Raw genomic sequence first — 10899 nt, forward strand, 5'->3', positions numbered from 1 at the left:
CACAAAAATCATAATTCAGTATTTGCTTGTGTGGTAATTAATATATCCATTTGATAAAAAAAAAAATTTGAAATAATTTTTTTTAAAAGGTTGCTAAAATCAGATTCGTACCTCCAACTTTGCTATTACAAGACTTTTACACTATACTCTCAGCTACCGATGACTCTGTTACGGTTTTTGAAATGTTTTGTACTCATCAGTTCTTGGAAATCATCAAATCTTGAGCAACTTGTACTGTCTCCTTGTAAGATCAACATTGATCTCCAGAGAGTGCCATTTTTACGGTAGCCTCTAAATATTCTAGCACTGATAAAAGGTAATAAACCCAAAGAACTGGCAAATATGCTCAATTCACTACAAAGTAAAATATCATCATTACAACAAACCAGATTTACACATGAAGAAACACCAGATTAAGATAATTATAGTATGTGCAAAGAAAAACCAGGAAAAACCTCACTAGGTACTACATTCATAATTAACAAATCATTAACAGATTCAGTGCTAAATTTTTCAATACCTTCAGGAAGATTCTCTCTTCTCACAGTACAGTATGGGAATAAGAGGTACACATTAATTAATGCATATGCATCAACCAATAATGACAAGAAAAAAATAACCCTGAGAAACTACAGGAGTTCTGGGAACAATGGTACAAAGTTAGATAAAGTGCCATGTAAAAATGTATACATTTTATTAGGAGATTTTAATGCTCAGACTGATTAAGAAAATCTATTTGGAAAAATTATTTGCAATGATTCCGTTTGAACATAAATTAATATAAATAGAAAAGACTCATACATCTGTGTGAAAATTTTCACATGAAAATAGGACTAACAAAATTCATAAAGTTACCTAAAAACATTATCAACCAATAACATGATTAGAGAATTTCAGGTAGATCATGTTGCAGCAACTGAGTGGAACTCCAAAGGGATAATGAAAGTGAAAAATAAAAAAAATATAAAAAGATTCAATAAAGAAACTGAACATTTTTTTCAACAAAAGTAAGCAAACACTCCTATAATTAGGGTATCTACAGCTAAAATAATTATGCATAATGAAAGGAACACTCAAACAAATTAAAATACACTCCTGGAAATTGAAATAAGAACACCGTGAATTCATTGTCCCAGGAAGGGGAAACTTTATTGACACATTCCTGGGGTCAGATACATCACATGATCACACTGACAGAACCACAGGCACATAGACACAGGCAACAGAGCATGCACAATGTCGGCACTAGTACAGTGTATATCCACCTTTCGCAGCAATGCAGGCTGCTATTCTCCCATGGAGACGATCGTAGAGATGCTGGATGTAGTCCTGTGGAACGGCTTGCCATGCCATTTCCACCTGGCGCCTCAGTTGGACCAGCGTTCGTGCTGGACGTGCAGACCGCGTGAAACGACGCTTCATCCAGTCCCAAACATGCTCAATGGGGGACAGATCCGGAGATCTTGCTGGCCAGGGTAGTTGACTTACACCTTCTAGAGCACGTTGGGTGGCACGGGATACATGCGGACGTGCATTATCCTGTTGGAACAGCAAGTTCCCTTGCCGGTCTAGGAATGGTAGAACGATGGGTTCGATGACGGTTTGGATGTACCGTGCACTATTCAGTGTCCCCTCGACGATCACCAGTGGTGTATGGCCAGTGTAAGAGATCGCTCCCCACACCATGATGCCGGGTGTTGGCCCTGTGTGCATCGGTCGTATGCAGTCCTGATTGTGGTGCTCACCTGCACGGCGCCAAACACGCATACGACCATCATTGGCACCAAGGCAGAAGCGACTCTCATCGCTGAAGACGACACGTCTCCATTCGTCCCTCCATTCACGCCTGTCGCGACACCACTAGAGGCGGGCTGCACGATGTTGGGGCGTGAGCGGAAGACGGCCTAACGGTGTGCGGGACCGTAGCCCAGCTTCATGGAGACGGTTGCGAATGGTCTTCGCCGATACCCCAGGAGCAACAGTGTCCCTAATTTGCTGGGAAGTGGCGGTGTGGTCCCCTACGGCACTGCGTAGGATTCTACAGTCTTGGCGTGCATCCGTGCGTTGCTGCGGTCCGGTCCCAGGTCGACGGGCACGTGCACCTTCCGCCGACCACTGGCGACAACATCGATGTACTGTGGAGACCTCACGCCCCACGTGTTGAGTAATTCGGCGGTACATCCACCCGGCCTCCCGCATGCCCACTATACGCCCTCGCTCAAAGTCCGTCAACTGCAAATACGGTTCACGTCCACGCTGTCACGGCATGCTACCAGTGTTAAAGACTGCGCTGGAGCTCCGTATGCCACGGCAAACTGGCTGACACTGACGGCGGCGGTGCACAAATGCTGCGCAGCTAGCGCCATTCGACGGCCAACACCGCGGTTCCTGGTGTGTCCGCTGTGCCATGCGTGTGATCATTGCTTGTACAGCCCTCTCGCAGTGTCCGGAGCAAGTATGGTGGGTCTGACACACCGGTGTCAATGTGTTCTTTTTTCCATTTCCAGGAGTGTATATTGAGATGTTGAAATGCTGCTTAAAACTGACTGAGAGTCAAATTTGCCACATTAGCTGTTTTATTGCGGTTGCTCAGAGACTGGCACCATGCACTTACCTCCTCAGGTGTTCTTAAGGTCTAATTGTCCCACATTATTTAAAATGCATTAAGCAATTTAGTTGTCATGGGACATTAAAGTGTTCCTTTCAATATATACAGGGTGATTCATGGAGATATGTTATTCTACAAGCAAAACTATAGACAAAAGTTCATATAGACATAGGTCCGCAAATGTTTAGTTATGGCTAATAAGATATTTTACCTGAAATTCAGCAACTTCGCTAGTATAAAACCATCACAAAACTGTACAAGGATAAAGTATAGCATGATTTCCATTTATTATATTGTTATTAATCTGGTGAATCTAATAAAAGATGTCCCAGGCACATAGCTGCAGTAGTTTTCCAGAATATCCACAGAAAGAAAGAAGTAATTTTGTAAAATTTTTAATTTATTAACTACTTGGCCCAAGTTGTTTTTTTAAATTCTAGACAACTGCACAAAGTTTTCAACAGAAGTTGTAGAGAATTTAATTTTGGAAAAATTCCTCTGTAGTAAATTTGAAAGATATCCCTATTTCATAAATAATCTGCATACTACAACAGTTACTATGTGGTTTCACTTAAATACACTGTTGTTGTTATGTTCTTTCATTGAAAAATACAGAAAACACACTCGTTTCAAGGTTTGGAAATGACTGAAACAACTCACTATTGGTTACCAACAATGACATAAAAGTTCCTACATTCTTAATGGAAAGCAAACAAATTTATTTGTATAATAATCTCTCTTCCTCTGGATGTTCTGTAAAACTGCTGCAGGTACATGTCTGGGACATGTTTTATTAAATTCACTAGTCCAGTAACAACAAAACAAATGTAAATCAAGCTTTACTTTAACCCTGTACAGGTTTGCAATGGCTTCATATTAGCGAAGTCACTAAATTTCAGGCAAAATCTTTTATTACCTGTAACTAAACATTTGAAGACCTATGTTTATATGAACATTTTGCTTTAGTTTTACTTGTAGAATAACATATTAAAATATTTACATATCTCCATGAATCACCCGCATAACAAAAGTAAGACTTCTGGTCCACAATATGCAATAATCAAATTCTCAAAAGTTTTTAAATTTACAAATTAAAACTTAAAGAAGATAATATATAGTTAAACAGAAGCATGAGAAAATTAGATTCGGGGAATGGGGAAGAAGTAGAAGAGAAATTACATCATGAAGCAAAACAAAAAAAATCCCAGAGAAAAGAATACAAAACACCTGTGGTGGACAATGGAGTGTGACAAGGGAATAACAGAAAAACTAAAGGCCTGAAAAATATGGCATGCTAATAAAAATTAAGAAGAATTGAAGAATACAAGAGCATAAAAAGAACATAAAATTATTAGGAACATTGAGACAATGTACAAGAAAGAGCAATTAGATTTGACAGATCACAACTTCATGAAAAACCATAGCACAGGCTTTTATTAACCATTTTAGAAGAAATTAAAGAAATTTCAGCCATGTTTTGGGCTATGAACAATAGAGACAGGTGCAAAAACTCAGCCAAGTATAAAAATGTTGAGGCTTTTATGGCCACATGTTGGTTTATTGCCTGTTGCCTTTTGTCTCAGAAAGTACAAAAGAAAAAGGCATCATGAGCTTCAGAAACAGATAAGCAATGTGGGTGCAAGTTTGGAAACTATTCTAATACACACAGCTCAATCCATACAAACACTGCATGCTGATTTGCACCATGGTGCACCGCATTACGATGTTAATTATGATTACAGTCTTCATCTGAGTCTGTTTTTAGGAAAATGGGTACATTATTTGTGTATTTCAGTGCCCTAAAATTTAATAATGATACACCAAGAATGTGCTGCGCAGGTGGAAAGCAAAATTTGCCAGAATTATGTTAATTATCTGAACCATTATCAACACTGGTGTCAGGTGACATGAGCCAATCGAAATATTTCTTGGCAAATATATGCAAGTACAGTTCATGATTCCTAATAAGACTGTTCAGTGTAGTAAATATCATATGCAAGAACTAAATGATAGCAGTCAAAATACAAGAAAAAATTTATAATCATGCAGGATCACTACCACCACTGCCAAACACACTCACAATTTTTTTTAAATTTATTTCATGGGAAAAATTGATAAACAAATCAACTGTCACTGTGTTACAAACTGTAGTCAATCAACATTATCAACAGATCATCATGATATTTCTGTGCCTACATTCAAACAAAAACTAAAATCTTTAAAGGATTTCAAAGTCAAGCAACATGTTTTTGAACAGACACACTGTTGGATGTATTCCACTGAATGGCAAAATAGAGAACTGCACATGCACACATTTTTATTTGGTTGATCAAAAACATCACATCACATCAAATTGATCAAGTCATCTTAGCAGAAATACCAGATGCTGATACCATTTTGCACTTATTTGAAGTCATCACCAAAAACACGATTCATAGTCCATGTGATTTACTAAACAATAATCCATCATGCATGTTCGGTATGAAATACATGGAACAATACACAAGAGACTTCTTTGTTGAGACTATTGCTGGGCATCCACTCTACCGTCTATGATCAACCAAAGACAACAGCAAATTTATCAGATGAAAAAAAAAAAAATTAATCGAAACTATGGCGTTGAAGTCGATACTTGTTGGGTTGTATCATATTCACCACTACTCTAAAAAAATACACAGAGAACACATCAAAATTGAGTATTACCAGTTTGATGAAATTGGTCAAGTACATTAACTGCAATTTTCTCATTGTGCACAGATGATATGCTTACTAGGGAGTTACTTCATTCTGAAGTGCCAACATACTAAGCATGGAATGCAACAGCTGACAATTTCCAATATCGTAAGTGAGGTAAAACAGCTGCAGAATATCCCAATTTATATTTGACCAATGTGTTAGTCCATGTGAACACTATTCACTCAAACAATGAATAATGTTTTAACTTGCATTTACTATTAATTAATGTACATGGACCAATATCCTTCCAAGAACTGAGAACAGCAGACAGTCAAGTATGTGGCACTTATCGTGAAGCCTGCAAGAGTTAAATCTTGAGACTGATGCACATTTGGACAGTTCGTGTGCTGATGCATCAAATACTGCTCAACCACAGCAAATACATATGTTATTTGCAATTACATCAACAATATGCTTCTGAGCCAATCCAAAGGATCTTTGGGAATAACACAAGCTACAAATCAAAATTTAGATATTCAATTTGTACTAATTGTTTATTATGAAGTATTTGTTTCAATTGAAGACATGTTCGGCATGGGTAAAATTGGGAATGGCTGTGCCTCCTCGCATGTGATTTGCAAAGACAAACACACTCTGATCAACAGATTAGGCACGTTTGTTCAATGAATCTTCCAAAATTGGTTAGAAAACAACACTCAGCATATGACAGAATTATGAATGCAATTACAAGCAAAGGAGTGAACTGAATTTCCTTGATGCACTCAGAGGCACAGGCATAACTTTTCTTGAATGAGATTTTCACTCTGCAGTGGAGTGTGTGCTGATATGAAACTTCCTGGCAGATTAAAACTGTGTGCCAGACCGAGACTTGAACTCGGGACCTTTGCCTTTCGCGGGCAAGTACTCTACCAACTGAGCTACCCAAGCACGACGGGCTTTAATAAAACTAATTGGTTACACATGTATCATTCAAAATATTTTCCATCGCTGGCCATTACTTTCTCCCACCTTTCGGGCAGTGTACAAATCCTGCGTCAAAAAAATTGTTCATCTTTTGAAGCGATCCATGAATTGATCCAATTTGTGACTTCTTCGTGAGATCGGAAGTGTTGGTCAGCCAGGCCATGTGCTATTGATCTAAACAGGTGATAGTCAGAGGGAGCAATGTCCATATGTAGGAGGTAGGGTGGGGTAAGACTTCCCATTTTAACATTTCCAAGTATGTTTTGACCTATTTTGCAACGTGGGGTCAAACATTGTCATGCTGCAAAATCACTTTATGGTGTCTCTCGCTGTACTGTGGGCATTTGTCTTTTAATCCTCAGCTCAAATGCATTAATTGCTTTCGATAATGAGCACCTGTGATTGTGTCACTTGGTTTTAACACCTCATAGTACACAATGCCAAGCTGGTCCCACCAAATGCAGAGCATGATCTTGGAGCCATGAATATTCGGTTTGGCCGTCGATGTGGAAGCATGGCCGGGATATCCCCATGGTTTTTTTGCATATAGGGTTATTGCAATGAACCCTTTTTTTGACCCCGGTCACAATACAATGCATAAATCCCTTCCGTTTTTGCCTTTGAAGCAACTGTTCACAAACACACAAATGCCATTCAACATCTCTTGGTTTCAGCTCACGTGAAACCCAAGTTTCTTCTTTCTGAATCATGCCCATAGCCTTGAGACATTTTGAAATGGCTTGCTGTGTCACTCCCACTAATCATGCCAATTCTTCTTGAGTTTGACGCAATGTCTTCAATTCTGCATCTTTGAAAACATTCTCTCTTCCACCACTATGCCGGTCTACGACGTTAAAACCACTATTCTTGAAGTGTTGAAACCACTTATGATGCAGACACAAATTGACTAATGTTTGAATGAGGTTATGTTGACTGAGGTCCAAGCTAACTGCCTGATGTCTGTGATCTATTTCATTCGACCGCTATTTACTGTTGTCACCACCTATCGGCAAACAGTGGAAGCAAAGTTGTACACCTTGTACATTTTCACTTTTCATTCAGTAAAACAGCCACATAGGCACAACATTTTAATTTATTACTTCTTTACTTCAAAATGTGTTGGTGACGCACTTTGCAGACATTATTAACATATACCACTGATTGTACTCGCAAAATTATGTCATTCTATGACAGATAATTCAAGTGATATTAGGTCATAAACACTGAAATGTGTGAAAAACTGCTGCATTTATTTCTTTTTTGCAACTAATGCTATTCACAGCACATTTCACAGACAGTATTGAATTACATTACTGAAAGTACCTACAAAATTATGTCGACGTATGACACACAGTTCAGGGAATATGACATTGGGTTGCATGGAAATGAAGCTGCAGAGCAAAGTCTGCTAGAGATACAGGTAATATATGTGTACAGATATGTGTGAAATATGTTAGACATATGTGCAATATATGTGATGTAGGTTTGTGGGGAAAGTCATGAGTAAAAATCTACTCCAAAAACCTCTGGACTGATTTCAATTAAATTTGGTACACACCTCCTATGCAGGGGAAGATGGGGGGAGAAGGAATAGGGTTGATACATGGACAGAGAATGAGCGGAGGAAGAGATTGACAGAGGGAGAGGGCATGGACGATGCGGATACAGATTTTGGGGAGGGAGGAGATGGATACAGAGAGGGTGGAGGATGAGATGGAGAGGGAGCTGGGGAAGAGGAATTGGACAGAGCAAAGAGATAGAAGATGGGCTGAGAGAGGGGGAGGGGGAGATGGGTAAGAGTGTGAGGGTGAAAGAGGGGAACAGAAAGGAGGAGAAAGAGATGGAAGGAAAGGGGTGGAGGAGACAGGCAGAGAGATGGGAAAGGAGGAGATGGACTAACAGAATTAGAATAAATGCGTATCTGGGCACTACCAGGTATGCAGCTAATTATCTAATAAATAGGAGAGTGCAACTGCTGTGCACAATTTTTTATGTGTATTTGTACGTGGCAATTAATCTGGAGGGGTGACGCATGTCTTCAAGCTGGAACAACAATGGCATTAACTATGCAAGTAGCAGTATCTGCAGGGGCACCTGTACCCACTTGATGTATCATTAACTATGCAACTGGCAGTGCCAATGGGGACATTTGTGCACAATCCATGTATCACCACCCCATGTCTTACTAGTGCATAAGCACTGGAACACTGGCCACAGATGACAATAGGAAAAAATCTATACACGCAAACAAAACGTCAATTTTGAAATATGTATTAATTCTATTGTAAAGTTTCAAGTTGCCAAAAGACAGACACAGTCTTGTTATCTACATTGTAAAGTTGTTGATAGAAGAAGTGTCTGTATTTTGTGAAACAATGTAAGAAATCATTGCTGAAGGATTCTTCATGTCTATTTCTGAGAGCTGAAACATTTAATTTCTAGCACACTTAAGAGTGCAATGGTGACAAAGTTTGAAGAACAGCAGCATAATTGTCTCACATAAACATATTTCAGGTGCATAGATTGATAACTGCGAGTCAACAAACTCAAAAATCGTTCTCACATACATACGGGAACATTGGATTCTGACACCCTGGTGAAAGTCCCCATAAAAATTAATGCTGTAACTGGATCAAACTGATAAAGAATGTTAATACTAACTAAAACATGGGAATTAATCAAGAAGAAATAAAATTTTAATCGTACAATATTATGAGAAGGAAAGCAGCTACTCACCATATAGCGGAGATGCTGAGTCACAAATGAGCACAACGAAAAGACCCTCACAATTTAAGCTTTTGGTCATTGGTTTTCATCAACAATAGACACACACACACACATACGCAAACACGACTCACACATACAACTGCAGTCATGTGTTTGAGTTGCGTTTGCACGAGAGTGTGTGACTGAAGTAGTATGCTTGAGTTGTGTGTGTGTGTGTGTGTGTGTGTGTGTGTGTGTGTGTGTGTGTGTGTGTGTGCGTGTGTGTGTGGGTGGGTGGGTGTGGGTGTGTGTGTGTGTGTGTGTGGGTGTGTGTGTGTGGGTGGGTGCATGGGTAGGTGGGTGGGTGGGTGGGTGCACGCGTGCATGTGCGTGTGCGCATCAACTGTTGACAAAGGCCAATGGCCAAATGCTTTAATTGTGAGAGTCTTTTTGTTGTGGCTCTCTGCAACTCAGCATCTCCGCTATATGGTGAGTAGCAAGTTAGCTTCTCATAATATTGTTACATTCTTTCCTGGATTTTCCATTGTTTAAATTTTAATCTGAGATTGAGTGGAAAGTTGTTGCTGTTGTCCTTGACAACTGACAAAATTGAAGGAGAAATCCATAGCTAACAACATGTTCACTGAACATTAAACATTAAAAAGGAATAATTTTGCCAGTAAGTAATGGTCACAGTAACCGGCAAAAGTCACATTGTGACATGGAAGAGTGGTGATCAACAACTATTGAGTGCAACAACAGTATTCATCGACTATGCAGTAGCCACTTAACAGTTGAACATATTCTCAGTTCAGATTACCAAATTTTCTTGAGACTGAGAAGCTTATGTCTACAAATCAGCATGGTTTTAGAAAGCATCATTCATGTGAAACTCAGCTCGCCATTTTCTCACAACATACTGTGAACTTTAGATTAAGGGCAACAGGCAGATTCCATATTTCCAGATTGCCACAAAGTGTCTGACACAGTGCTCCACTGCAAGCTGACAAAGAAGCACAAGCATATGGAATAGGTTCACAGATACATGAGTGGCTCAAACACTGCTTATGTTATAGAACCCAATATGTTGTCCTTGACGGTGAATGTTCATCAGAGGCAAAGGTATCATCGTGAGTGCCTTAGGGAAATGTGATAGGACCACAAATACTCTCTATATACATAAATGATTTGGCGGAAAGGGCGGGAAGCAATCTGTGGTTGTTTGCTGACGGCACTGTGATGTACGGTAAGGTGTCAAAGTTGAGTGATGGTAGGAGGACACAAGATGACTTAGACAAAATTTTTAGTTGGTGTAGTGAACAGCGGTTGGCCCTAAATGTAGAAGAATGTATGTTAATACAGATGAATAGGAAAAACCAAACCCACAATGTTTGGATATAGCATTAGTAGTGTACTGCTTGTCACGGTCACATCATTTAAATATCTGGATGCAACACTGCAAAGTGATATGAAATAGAATGAGCTTGTGAATATTGTGACAGGAAAGGTGAGTGGTTGACTTCAGTTTATTAGGAGAGTTCTAGGAGAGTGTGGTTCATCTGTAAAGGAGACTGCATAAAGGACATTAGTGTGAGCTATTTTTGAATACTGCTCAAGTGTTTGGAATCCGTACCTGGCTGGATTAAAAGAACACATCAAGGAAATTCAGAGGTGGGCTGCTAGATATGTTGCTGGTAGGTTCAAACAACACACAAGTATTACGGAGATGCCTTGGGAATTCAAATACAAATCCCTGGAGGGAAGGCGACATTCTTTTCATGGGTCACTAGTGAGAAAATGTATTGAACCAGTGTTTGAAGCTGATTGCCAAACCATTCTGTTGCCTCCACCATACAATGTGCATAAGAACTACGTAAATAAGATACAAGAAACTAGGGCTCATACAGAGGCATATAGACAGTCAT

This window comes from Schistocerca americana, chromosome 4, assembly GCF_021461395.2.
Source record: "Schistocerca americana isolate TAMUIC-IGC-003095 chromosome 4, iqSchAmer2.1, whole genome shotgun sequence".
NCBI lineage: Eukaryota > Metazoa > Arthropoda > Insecta > Orthoptera > Acrididae > Schistocerca > Schistocerca americana.